Source organism: Gymnoscopelus microlampas, assembly GCF_963454915.1.
Source record: "Gymnoscopelus microlampas genome assembly, chromosome: 20".
In the NCBI taxonomy this organism is placed as follows: domain Eukaryota; kingdom Metazoa; phylum Chordata; class Actinopteri; order Myctophiformes; family Myctophidae; genus Gymnoscopelus; species Gymnoscopelus microlampas.
Genome location: NC_139957.1, coordinates 46216047 through 46230112, shown reverse-complemented (window position 1 = coordinate 46230112; position 14066 = coordinate 46216047).

The window sequence follows — 14066 nt, the reverse complement described above, 5'->3', positions numbered from 1 at the left end:
GTCATGATAGTACTGATGTCATCATTCATCTCGCCCTCATTGCGCCTCCATTGATTTTCAGTGTAAATTTTTTGTAAAAAAAAAAATGTGTTCTGTTTTTTGTTCAACGTACAGTAGACAGAGAAATAGCAGAATAGAGTACATGACTGAATTTAGGCCAATATGACACCATTTATATTAATTTGACATTTTAAGCAGGTTTATGACCCTAGACACATTATGATAATCAAGATTAACTCTATCAGTAACAATTAGGGGTGCACAATACTACTTGTTGAATTTATAAAGGTTTTCATTACTTGGGGCCTTTGGACAACTCACCATGCCTGATGGTGTCCCTGGATCTGTCATGTTTGGACCTGACCGTGTCCCTCGACCCATCACTGCGGTGGGACCGGTCATCATGTCTGGACCTGACAGAGTGCCTCGAGCCACTGCTGTTGCTGTACCTGGAGTCGTGGCTGGTCCTGGACCTGATGCTGTGCCGGTATCTGACACTGTGTCTGGAGCCATCACCGTGCCTGGACCTGATGCTGGATCTATCACTGTCTGGACCTAGAACATTTGTGGCCATTTCATTTTTGGACATAATACCACTACAATACCATGTTACACTGAAAAAGACTCACCCCTACTGGTTTTGTCTTAGATGTTGACAATCACACATCTCCTCTGCTGACAGGTGGCCTAGACCAAGCTGTAGGAAATCACTAGGGCAGCGATAAGGGCTGGAGACCAACCAGTAGAAGTCAGTCGCTACTGATGCTGTGCCCTAAACTTACCTGGAGCGATAGCCAAGCCTTGGAGGACCTCTAGCTGCTTTTTGGTTTGCTTGTTGAGCTCTTGAAGAACACACATGTTCTTAGATTTAACATGGCTCCGTTAGTAAGCAAAGAGGTGACCTTTTAAAATGTGACGAATACTCACTGCGTGTGGAGGACGTTTCTCTGCTCCGAGGTGCTAGGCTTGCATGTCCAGAGCCTGGAAAAGACAAAGAATGTGCTTAGATTCCAAATATTGATTTGTAAAGAAAAAGGTGACTGTTTAAATGATATTTATACTCACTAGGTGTGAACGTTTCTCTGCTCCTAGGTGCTAAGCTTGCATGTCGAGAGCCAGGAAAAGACAAAGAATGTGCTTAGATTCCAAATATCAATTTGTAAACAAAAAGGTAAATGTTTAAATGTGATGCATACTCACTGTGTGTAGACATTTCCATGCACCGCGATCCCTCAGCACGCTCCACCGGGCGAGGCAAGCCTGAAACACGTGATTGAGCCTGTAACTACTTACTCACTGCTTGTGAATTAGGTATGGTAATGCTTTTTTTTAGTATACACAACATGTAACACCTGAATGTACTTTAAATTTGTTGGTGCAATGGAGAAAGGGTCGTGGACATTTCTCTGCTCCGAGGGGCTACACTTGCATGTCGGGAGCCTGGAAAAGACAAAGAATTTTCTTAGATATCAAATATTGATTTGTAAACAAAAGGTGACTGCTTAAATGCGATACTCACTGTGTGTAGACATTTCCCTGTGCCAAGACCCCCCAGCATGATCCAACTCGACAGACATGGTGTCCACCACAACATCCACCAGGCCATCCAGGGCTGGATTTTCAGAGTCTGAAACAAAACAATCAGCTTATAACTGATTTCATTGTTGTGTGTACCCAATACATCAGTATCATATTTCATAAATTGACATCAATACTCAACAAGCGTTGAGTAACACATTGTTGTCCTGGCTGGACTGCAACTTCCATGGTGTGATAGTAAAGGTGGTCGCCTATACGGATGCACTATAAAGTAAAAATAAACATATCCATATTAAAAATAGACAGCCTTAAAGCATTTGATTGACATTTTTGACATTGGATTTATAAATTGGTTATTGAAAAAAGTTACAGAACAACATCAGATTCTGTTGAAGTACAAAACATGATATAAAACATGGTCTACAATGTGAGGTCAACACATTTCACAGTTTCTGTTAACACAATTACTTGAGAAACGGATGAACTCTACATCAGTCATTTCTTTATGTAGTCTGGTGTGACCTCGTTCCACTGTTGTGGTTATTATGTTTGCCATGGTGTCCTTAAATGCTCTCATTTCATCCTGCATTTTGGTGTGATTTCGAGCACTCAGTGATTGTAATGTGTGAGTGAGGCTGTCTTTGACATCTCTCAGTGACTCTGTATTACGTTCTTGCTCTCTCTTTATTTGCTGGAAATTGATTTTGACCATTGTTTCCAGGTGGTGATGGGCAATACGCATTCCTTCCATAGCATCAGCCAGTTCCACCAATGTGGGTCCCGGTGCTATAGAAGAGGTTGGCCGCGACATTGCTGCAAATGTCCGTATCAATTAAACTGTAATTGATTGATTGTCCATCTGGCTCGTGGATTTGCTCCGGTTCATTGATTTGAATTATTTCACTCATTGCAGCAGAATGTCCATCCGGTTCATTGATCTGATTTATTTCACTTATTGCAGGTGAATTTCCATCCGGTTCATGTATTTGAGGCTGGTTAGCTTGAGTTGACATTGTTTGAGGCTGATTTGTTTGAGGGTGGTGGGTTTGATACCAACACGGGTGTTTTGCATCCGGTTTTGCACCTCTCTGCTTGAGATTGAGGTCCTTTTAAACATCTGGGGTGCCACTTTTTTCAACGGTGTAACGGTTTAGCTTTGGTTTTACTGTTTGGGGTGCCAGTTAGGCCATTGCCTAACACCAATTTAGTCCAGTTTGGACAAAAAAAACGCCCTTTTAAAAGCCAACCTTACACAGGATTTAAATGCACAATTAGTAGAACCAAATGAACCTTAAAACCTGAAACCAGGGATTGATTACCCACAAAAGAATTACCTTCAACTCAATAAACAACAGAATGAATGAAATACACAGACACAAAAAAACTCAGCTTGACTTTGTATTGTAAAATAATCCCCAATCCAGTCCACAGTTTGTCCAATACCACACAGTTTAGCGTCAGTTCACAGAGAGTCACTCACAACCCACTGTTCCTTCAAAACAGGTTATTCACAAATGTATTGAAACCTTGGGTTAACCAAAAATAAATAAATAAAATGACAAAATAAAAATGCCCCACAACCTTTACCGTGTTTGTGTGAGAGAGGGGGGGGGGGGGGGGTAGCTCCAGGAATCCACTCTGCTTTTTCCGGTCAGCCTGTGTGTTTTTCCGGTGTGCCTGTGTGTGTGTGTGCGCGGTTTGGATTGTGTAGTTACCTTGCCATGAAGTAACTCCAAAGGTCACTGCAGATCAACAGCGAGACAAAATGAAACATATATTACAAACATAAACAAACAGATATTACATATATTACAATATATTAAAAGCAGAAGTGATACTCAGGCGTCTTCATCTTTTGTGTGTCATCGTCAGAGGTCCAGCTCAATGACGTGCAGCCACGCCCTCATCTCAGGTCCCACATCAAAGAGACCGGCCTCCGATGGTGGTCTGTACAGGACACAGAGGTGATTATGTGATCAGCAGGATTTAGTAGTTACCTTGTCAAGATGTAACTCCAAAGGTCACTGCACATTGAACAGAACAGAAGACAAGTACAAAATACACAATACTGTACAATACCGTGACACCAATATCCACCACAATGGACATCGAAAGTTCAAGTTAAATCAGTCCTGAGTGCCTGCTGTGTGTCCTCCGCCTCCCCTTCTTGAGGTGGTCTGCGGCATGCTGCCTTATGAGGTCCTCTGTGGCTTCTGTGTCGAATTTCATGACTGCATCTGCATAGTAGAAAAGGGCAATAAAAAATGTGCAACATGCTGTCGATGTGTCAGGAAGGCCATGAGCATAATGACTGACTCGTCCCACCCTTTCCACCATCTCTTAACTCCTGCCATCGGGTAGGAGGTTCAAGAGCTCAGGGGGAAGCACCAGCAGGTCATCCAACAGCTGCCCCAAACCATCAGAACCCTGAATGCTCGCCATATTGCCCCCGTATTGCCCCCAAAACCAACATTTTGAAAGTTGGATAGCACTTTGAATGCATCATTACTTACCAATGTTGTCTCTACTTTTTAATGTTTGCCTCTTTTTAAATGTGCACCATGAGTTGTGGAGAACGGTATTTTGCTCCCCTGTATGCCTAGCATGTATTGAGTCTCCATATTGAAATGCAAAAATGTGTTGCTTGTACATCCACAACTAGTTTAATACAAAACCATCTCCCTTCTACACCTAACCACCACAGTTATTTAAAATGTTATGATAGCCAACGGCAGACAGTTGGCATTATATGTTTTCATGTCAACAGGGAAGGACATGTTTTACCCAATTAAATTTAGAGATTGGCGGGGGGCAAGTCTTAGTCTTCTCCAAAGCAGTCTTCTATTCCCCCCCCCTTCATGTTGAACTGTGCCATCAGGCTGTTACTGAAGAGCCTGAAGAAAAACAAATGACATTTATGTTAATAATGTAGTAGGATTAGGATTTATTGTAAAACATGGTATAAACTCTTTATACTACAAATTCTCACTTAATGTTCAACCATTATGTAATTTTCAAGACATAACGGAGGGTTCAGGTGTTAAGCTAAAAAAAAGGCTAATGAATGGAAACATGCAGTCAGGCCCTCACCTAGAAGAATGAACCAAAATCATTGTTCAGACATTGGAAACCACAGCGCACCCAAACATCACACAAGGGTTAATTCATAGTGTATGTTGAAACATACCTGTCAAGAACTTTGTGGACACAGTCCTTAATGTCCTTCCCTCCATTACGGGAAAGTCGCAGGCTCGCAGCACCTGTTGGAATAAGTCCATGAAAACTTTCACTGACATACCCCAGAGGAACATAAAAAGTGTGCGAGTGCATCTTATGCTGTGCATTACTTCCAGACTCTTGTAAAGCCTACCAGGGTATTAAAAGCTTGGACATCACTGAGGAGTTGCTCCTCTCTCTGGAAGTCCTCCATGTTCTCCATTCTCTCAACATGACTGGCCGCTGAAGAGGCAGGTTCATTAATGTCTAATAATATGGTTAGGACTTTCTTCTGGTATACTGAAAAATAAGTAAGTTTATATTAACACAAAAAAATGTTATTTGACATTATTCGACACCACCCTACAATGATACAAAACACAGCTGTAATTGAAGAGCAGTTTGTGTGTCCCGATAGGAGAGGAGACAAGGACAGAGAGAACAGTAAATGAAAGAAATGGCAGAAGAAAGAAGGGTTGCAAATTAAAAGTGTCCCCCAGTTTTCTTTGCCAGTGTCCTGTCTTCATTGAAATAGCTCAGAACTTACCTTGTGTTGGCAATGGGAATGCCCATGGTGGCCTCTCAGTCACTGCATAGCACCTGTAATGAGAACAAAAGTAAGTTTTAGAAATTACAAAGTAATATTTTTGCATTAAAACTTTCCAAGACAGATGACTATACATTAGATGAGAAATAATAAATATGTCATATTGTAACAATTAGGGGTGCACGATACTGCTTTCTGAATTATAAAGGTTTTGATCACTTGGGGCCTTTGGACAACTCACCATGCCTGACGGTGTCCCTGGATCTGTCATGTCTGGACCTGACCGTGTCCCTCGACCCATCACTGCGGTGGGACCTGTCATCATGTCTGGACCTGACAGAGTGTCTCCGAGCTGTTGCTGTAGGAAATCACTAGGGCAGCGATAAGGGCTGGAGACCAACCAGTAGAAGTCAGTCGCTACTGATGCTGTGCCTTAACCTTACCTGGTGCTAGGCTTGCATGTCCAGAGCCTGGAAAAGATAAATAATGTTCTTAGATTCCAAATATTGATTTGTAAGGAAAAAGGTGAATTCCAAATATTGATTTGTAAAAAGGTGACTGTTTAAATGATATTTATACTCACTGGGTGTGGACGTATCTCTGCTCCTAGGTGCTAGGCTTGCATGTCCAGAGCCTGTAAAAAAATAAAATAATGTGCTTAGATTCCAAATATCAATTTGTAAACAAAATGGTTAATGTTTAAATGTGATGCATACTCACTGTGAGTAGACATTTCCCTGTGCCGAGACCCCTCATCATGATCCAACTCGACAGACATGGTGTCCACCACGACATCCACCAGGCCATCCAGGGCTTGATTTTCAGAGTCTGAAACATAACAATCAGCTTGTAATTGATTTCATGTTGTGTGTACCCAATACATCATTATCATATTGCATACATTGACATCAATACTCAACAAGCATTGAGTAACACATTGTTGTCCTGGCTGGACTGCAACTTCCTTGGTGCGATAGGAAAGGAGGGCACCTATACGGCTGCAATATAAAGTAAAAATAAACATATCCATATCTAAAATAGACAGCCTTATTAAAGCATTTGATTGTCATTTTTGACATCGGACTTATACATTGGATTATAGAAGAAAGTTACCCATCATGCATAGTCAATAAATCACCAGGCAAGTGGTCATGTTAGTAGAGGGCAAAGAACTAGAGGCGGCCGGATTGAAAATGCTACGATTCTCATTAGAAGCAACACGAAGGGATAAGATCAGAAATTACTACATTTGAGTATAAGCCCAGGTTAGGAGGTTAGACGATAAAGCAAGAGAGGTGGATAAAGCGAGAGGTGAGGTAGAGATGGTTTATCTGTGGCAGAGGGAGGTGACATTGGGAGAAGGATGCTGAAACACAAGACAAATAGCAGATTTAGGGTGTGCTGAGAGAGAAGCAGGTGATGATCGAGGAAGGTGCAGCCGTGATGGGAAATAGCTGAAAGAAAATGTAACCTTTAATATTGCTGTTCCTGACCATGGCAAAAGGGTATGAGGACATAAACACCAACGTTTCTTGTGGGAGGCAAGCCACCTTGCGGAACAGATGCGTTTCACGCAGTAGTCCATCTTTCATCCTACCCTGACTTGGCTTCCATTTCCTTGCTTGTTCATTTACTGAAGTCCAGATTGTTTTTCTGGATGGAGATATGATTGACAGCCGCAGCAGGGCAGCCAGTCTCATCCCTGACATTGTCGTCTCTTATCAAGGGACCATAGATGACCCACCCCAATAGGGTCCTCACAGCATATGGTCCATCTGCCAGGCTGTTGACCACCTCCAAGGTTCCAATAACTTTGAAGCATTTCTGCCGATCAGTAGGTCAACACCATTTCTTGCAGTTTGACGTGTTTCAAATAAGGCCATGGTGACAAGTCCTGTTGTTTTGGAATATTGTGTTGTGAAAAGGGCATGGTTTTATGAGTGAACATATTAGGGAGTTGTATGAAATCATTTGTATCCAACTTGGCTATTTCCAAACCTGAGATATGGTGACTGGTCTCAGGCTTCACTTGGTTCATTGTGCGGAGAAGAATATTTGTTTTTTTGTCGGGTAATGTTTAGCCTTCTCATTAAGTTTTCAGTGCAGAATGTGGATGTGCTTCCATGGTCCAAAAAGGCATATTGTTGCAACACTGTCTCCCTTGTGGCTCTTCACTTACTATGGAGAAGATGGAGGTTTCATCACCAACCCCAATTTGACGACATGTGTGAGGTGAGACGACAGCATTGTTTCCTATTGATTTCTTTTTTGTTTCTTCAATGTGGAGTATATCAGGATGGTTTTGTTCACATGTATCACAGGTTAAACGACTTGTGCAGTCTCTGCTTAAGTGTCCTCTTTTCAAACAGCCAAAACAGACTCCATATTCCTTTAAGTAGTCTATCTTTTCTGTCTGATGGTTGAGGTTTTAACAGTTTTTGACAGTTTTGCTTAGCATCTTGGATGTTTCCAAACAACGGGTCAGACAGTATTTTTACCTGTCGCTCTATGAATTTTACAAGGTCGGAAAGCTTAGCACGATGTCCATGCCAACAACGTTCATCTCCTCCATATAAGCCATATTTTCCATCACATTGCAGCATCCTCTGAGGAAGAGAGAAAATGCCTGCAATCCTTTCACATCCTCCATTTTGATAGCTGCCCAGGCAAAAGCCTTTTCCATATATGCCGTTGCTATCTTGTGCTCATTCCCATTTGAGCAGCTCTTTTGCTCTTTTATAGTTTGAACATTTTGCCTGGGGAGAGAGTATTGCATTAGAGGAGTCATGTAATTCTTCATGAAATGGTTGTTTTGGCCTCACAACCTGTGCTGGGAGGGAGGCTTTGTGGTTTCCATTGTCAGATTTCCTTTTTGTTGAGTTTGATCAGTTAAGTATGTATTTGCATTTTGGTTGAATGGGGTCGTTTCCTTTGGAGCAGCAGCTCCTTTCTTTGAGTTTGTCCCACTTGACACTCTCGATGAGTTACTTGGGCCCATGGTTTCCAGTACATAGGCCTTTGCATTTGCTGCTGCCAGCTGAGTCTCCATTTCCAATTGCTCCTTTTGCATTCTGAGTTGTTCCTGTTATGCTTCAATTTCATGTTTTTTTGTGTAAGGCAGCCACCTGTTCCATGAGAGCAGCCTTTTCAGCCTGAGCTATGATGAGCAGATGAAGTTAAAGATGCTTTTGACGCAGTGGATTTGTGTGTGGATTTTGAAACATTTGATATACTGTCATGGGGTCCAATCAGAATGTACAGCACTCAACATTTAACTTTCAGCAGTGACCGGTGTTTGTGGCTCCTTTTCAACAGTGACATGTATTGGTGGTTCCTTCTGAACAATGAAATGCATTTGCTGTTTCACCTTTGATAGCAACAGGTGTACATCCTGTAAAGACCTTCCAGAATATACATTTTTATGTTGAAACCATGCATTTTGCATTGCAATTTCCTCCTCAGGTAATGGCAAAACCACCAATAATGAATGACTTTCCCTTGCTTCATCAAACAATTTGATTAATCTGAAGGTCACAGCAGATCAACAGCGAGACAAAATGAAACATATTACAATAGGCTACATTACAGGTGCAGTCGATTAGTTACGAAATATCCGTAGACAGATTTAACAGAGAACCGATGATTTACGTACACCTCATGATTTGATGTAAACATATTGTGTGTAAATCTGTGTGTGTGTGTGTGTGTGTGTGTGTGTGTGTGTGTGTGTGTGTGTGTGTGTGTGTGTGTGTGTGTGTGTGTGTGTGCGCGCGCGCGCGCGCGAGCGACACGCTTATGTAGGGGTTTGGATTGTGTTACCTTGCCATGATGTAACTCCAAAGGTCACTGAAAATCAACAGAGAGACAAAATGAAACATACCTTAAAAACATAAACATAATAATACATATATTACAATTACAATATATTAAAAACAGAAGTGATACTCAGGCGTCTTCCTTCTTTCGTGTGTCATCATCAGATGTCCAGCTCAATGACGTGCAGCCACGCTCTCGTCTCAGGTCCCATATCAAAGGGACCGGCCTCCGATGCGCCTCACCAGATGGTGCAGTAGATGTTATGACAGGAGAACTGGTTTGTAGTGTGGTTTGAACAGCAGTTCCAGCCACTGAAGTAGTGCTCAAGGACAGATATTGTATTGTTAATATTTCTGTATTCATGGTCTCCAGATTTTTCAAGCATGTTGCTACTGATGATTGAGTGTTCCAAATTGTGTTAAATATGGGACAGAGCAGTATTTACATCCCTCAGAACTTCAGTATGATGTTGTTTCAATTTCCAGTTCATGCTAGAAGTGAACTGTGTTCTGAGGTAATCCAGCTGGTCAGTCATTTCTTTATGCAGTCTGCTGTGACCTCGTTCCACTGTTGTGGTTATTGTGTGTAGGCCTACCATGGTCTCCTTAAATGCTCTCATTTCATCCTGCATTGGTGTGATTTCGAGCACTCAGTGATTGTAATGTGTGAGTAAGGCTGTCCTTGACATCTCTCAGTGACTCTGTATTACGTTCTTGCTCTCTCTTTATTTGTTGGAAATTGATTTTGACCATTGTTTCCAGGTGGTAATGGGCAATACTCATTCCTTCCATAGCATCAGCCAGTTCCACCAATGTGGGTCCCGGTGCTATATAAGAGGTCGGCCGCAAGGGAGGGATGTGTTCGGGTGTGACATTGACGCAAATGTCCATATCAATTAGACTGTAATTGATTGATTGTCCATCTGGCTCGTGGATTTGATCCGGGTTCATTGATCTGATTTATTTCACTTATTGCAGGTGAATTTCCATTCGGTTCATGTATTTGAGGCTGGTTAGCTTGAGTTGACATTGTTTGAGGCTGATTTGTTTGAGGGTGGTGGGTTTGATACCAACACGGGTGTTGAGTTTCCATTTCATCAAAGTCCCGCAAGTTTCCATCATAATTTGCCATTTTGAAATTGCAAATGTTCCCTTTTCGATTGCGTTTGAATAAACAAAATTGTTATTTCCCACTGAGCTCGTTTGCACAGTTTTGCTTGTTTGTTCCTTTGTTGTTGAAAATGATCCGGTTTTGCATCCGGTTTTGCACCTCTCTGCTTGAGATTGAGGTCCTTTTAAACATCTGGGGTGCCACTTTTTGCAACGGTGTAACGGTTTAGCTTTGGTTTTACTGTTTGGCGTGCCAGTTAGGCAGGCCATTGCCTAACACCAATTTAGTCCAGTTTAAAAAAAACACTTTTTTAAAAGCCAACCTTACACAGGATTTAAATGCACAATTAGTAGAACCAAATGAACCTTAAAACCTGAAACCAGGGATTGATTACCCACAAAAGAATACCTTCAACACAATAAACAACAGAATGAATGAAATACACAGACACAAAAAACCTCAGCTTGACTTTGTATTGTAAAATAATCCCCAATCCAGTCCACAGTTTGTCCAATACCACACAGTTTAGCGTCAGTTCACAGAGAGTTACTTAGTCCTTGGGCCAAACCCCAAAATCTCACATATCGCTACCACCTGGGATGGCAAATTCTAGTTGGGATTTTTTTATTCCTATACATCCCTAGATATTATTTTTGTATGATAGACCTTCCTGAGGCCCAGCTAAATTGGGGTTATCAGCTGCTAAAGTTACCACCCCCCATTGAAAAATGGCATTTTAGACACATGTGCATATCTTGGTATTGGCTCACGTTCAGGGCATATTACAATGTTTTATATTTTATGTTTGGTATCATTTTTAAGGGGACACTTTGAGCTTTCATTCGAGCCCTTTGGTGACTATGTATGATAAGTACAGTGGTCACTGGAGCTCTTCAAACCTTTAATAACCTTTTTTTTCTCACAATTTCCGCCTAAACCATATATTATTTTAGTTCTGTGGCATCAAGAAACATCAGAGACACAAAACACAACAACTGGAATACTGACATGACCCTAAGGATTCAGGAAATGTATAATTTACCCATAGTATTTCATTCTGGGGTGGTCATTTTCAGCCTTATCTTAAACAAGCACTTTTTATGAGAAATAGACCGGTCAATAGGCATATAAGAAAGAGTACCACTAAACCTCCCTAAACATTGATACAAAAGGGTTTTCAATTGATTCTGGTACGTTTAGGCATGCTTGAGAACATCCCAAATATCCAGGAAAATATACTTAGCAGAAAGGCATACTTTTCAAGATGCCATCCAAGATGGTCATGCAGTTCTGGGCAAGAACCATGCAGTGTTTTGCATGCAGTACAAATATGTAATTTCTGCCTATTGTAAAAAGGAGACCACTTCTAGGAGAGGAGACTGCATCTATAGCTGTATGAGACCACTGTACTGTATCTAGAAACCACTGTACTGTATCTAGACCACCACACTGTATCTATTGCTATCTGAGACCACTTTACTGTATCTAGAGACCACTGTATTGTGTATATATACCACTGTACTGCATCTATTGCTATATGAGACCACTGTACTGCATCTATAGCTATATGAGACCACTGTATTGTGTATATATACCACTGTACTGCATCTATTGCTATATGAGACCACTGTACTGCATCTATAGCTATATGAGACCACTGTATTGCATCTAGACCACTGTGCTGCATCTATATCCCACTGTACTGAATCTATAAACCACTGTACTGCATATATAGACCATTGTACTGCATCTAAAGACCACTGTACTGCATCTATAGACTAGCTACTGTATCTATAGACTGCTGTACTGTATCGATAGACCACTGTAGTGCATCTGTAGACCATGTAGTGCATCTGTAGACCCCTGTCGTGACCTGTAGACCCCTCTAGTGTGTCTGTAGACCCCTCTAGTATGTCTGTAGACTACTGTCGTGATCTGTAGACATCTCTGGACACCGATACTGCATCTGTAGACCCCTCTACTGCATCTGTAGACCACTCTAGTGCACCTGTAGACCACTCTAGTGCATCTGTAGACCCCTCTAGTGCATCTGTAGACCCCTCTACTGCATCTGTAGACCCCTCTACTGCATCTGTAGACCACTCTAGTGCATCTGTAGACCCCTCTACTGCATCTGTAGACCCCTCTACTGCATCTGTAGACCACTCTAGTGCATCTGTAGACCACTCTAGTGCATCTGTAGACCACTCTACTGCATCTGTAGACCACTCTAGTGCATCTGTAGACCACTCTAGTGCATCTGTAGACCCCTCTACTGCATCTGTAGACCCCTCTACTGCATCTGTAGACCACTCTAGTGCATCTGTAGACCACTCTAGTGCATCTGTAGACCCCTCTACTGCATCTGTAGACCACTCTAGTGCATCTGTAGACCCCTCTACTGCATCTGTAGACCACTCTAGTGCATCTGTAGACCACTCTACTGCATCTGTAGACCACTCTACTGCATCTGTAGACCCCTATACTGCATCTGTAGACCACTCTAGTGCATCTGTAGACCACTCTAGTGCATCTGTAGACCACTCTAGTGCATCTGTAGACCCCTCTACTGCATCTGTAGACCACTCTACTGCATCTGTAGACCCCTATACTGCATCTGTAGACCCCTCTACTGCATCTGTAGACCCCTATACTGCATCTGTAGACCCCTATACTGCATCTGTAGACCCCTCTACTGCATCTGTAGACCACTCTACTGCATCTGTAGATCACTCTAGTGCATCTGTAGACCCCTCTACTGCATCTGTAGACCACTCTACTGCATCTGTAGACCACTCTACTGCATATTTAGACCACTCTACTGCATCTGTAGACCACTCTACTGCATCTGTAGATCACTCTAGTGCATCTGTAGACCACTCTAGTGCATCTGTAGACCACTCTACTGCATCTGTAGATCACTGTACTGCATCTACCGAGCCTTTGTGGCGACATAGTCATGTTAAATGTGCTTTATATATACATGTTTAAAGCTGTGTTGAGTTGAGATGCAGTATAGTGGTCTATAGATACAGTACAGTGGTCAATGTATGTGGTCTATAGATGCAGTACAATGGTCTATACATGCAGTACAGTAGTTTATAGATTCAGTACAGTGGGATTGGATGCAGCACAGTGGTTTATAGATTCAGTACAGTGGGATATAGATGCAGCACAGTGGTCTAGATGCAATACAGTGGTCTCATATATGCAGTACAGTGGTCTCATGTAGCAATAGATGCAGTACAGTGGTATATATACAATACAGTGGTCTCTAGATACAGTAAAGTGGTCTCATATAGCAATAGATACAGTGCGGTGGTATATATACAATACAGTGGTCTCTAGATACATTAAAGTGGTCTCATATAGCAATAGATACAGTGTGGTGGTCTAGATACAGTACAGTGGTTTCTAGATACAGTACAGTGGTCTCATACAGCTATAGATGCAGTCTCCTCTCCTAGAAGTGGTCTCCTTTTTACAATAGGCAGAAATTACATATTTGTACTGCATGCAAAACACTGCTTGGTTCTTACCCAGAACTGCATGAGATAGGCATACATTTGGCATGTCTGTACAGGAGAGGCTTGTAGGTATCCATGTAACCCATTTTCATTCACATATATTGAGGTGACAGCTCAAGGGACCATTTGGAAAATGGTGATGGTCGTTTTTCCCTCGCCAAAATGTTGTCTTAACTTTGAATCATTAGGTATTTAGCCCCCTTCCCGACAAGGTAGCATGACAAGGTTGGTCCCATTGGAAACCTGAGGTTGTCTGGAATCAAATGGTATCTCTATCTTTGGGCTACGTCTAAATTTGAGTGTTCCACAGT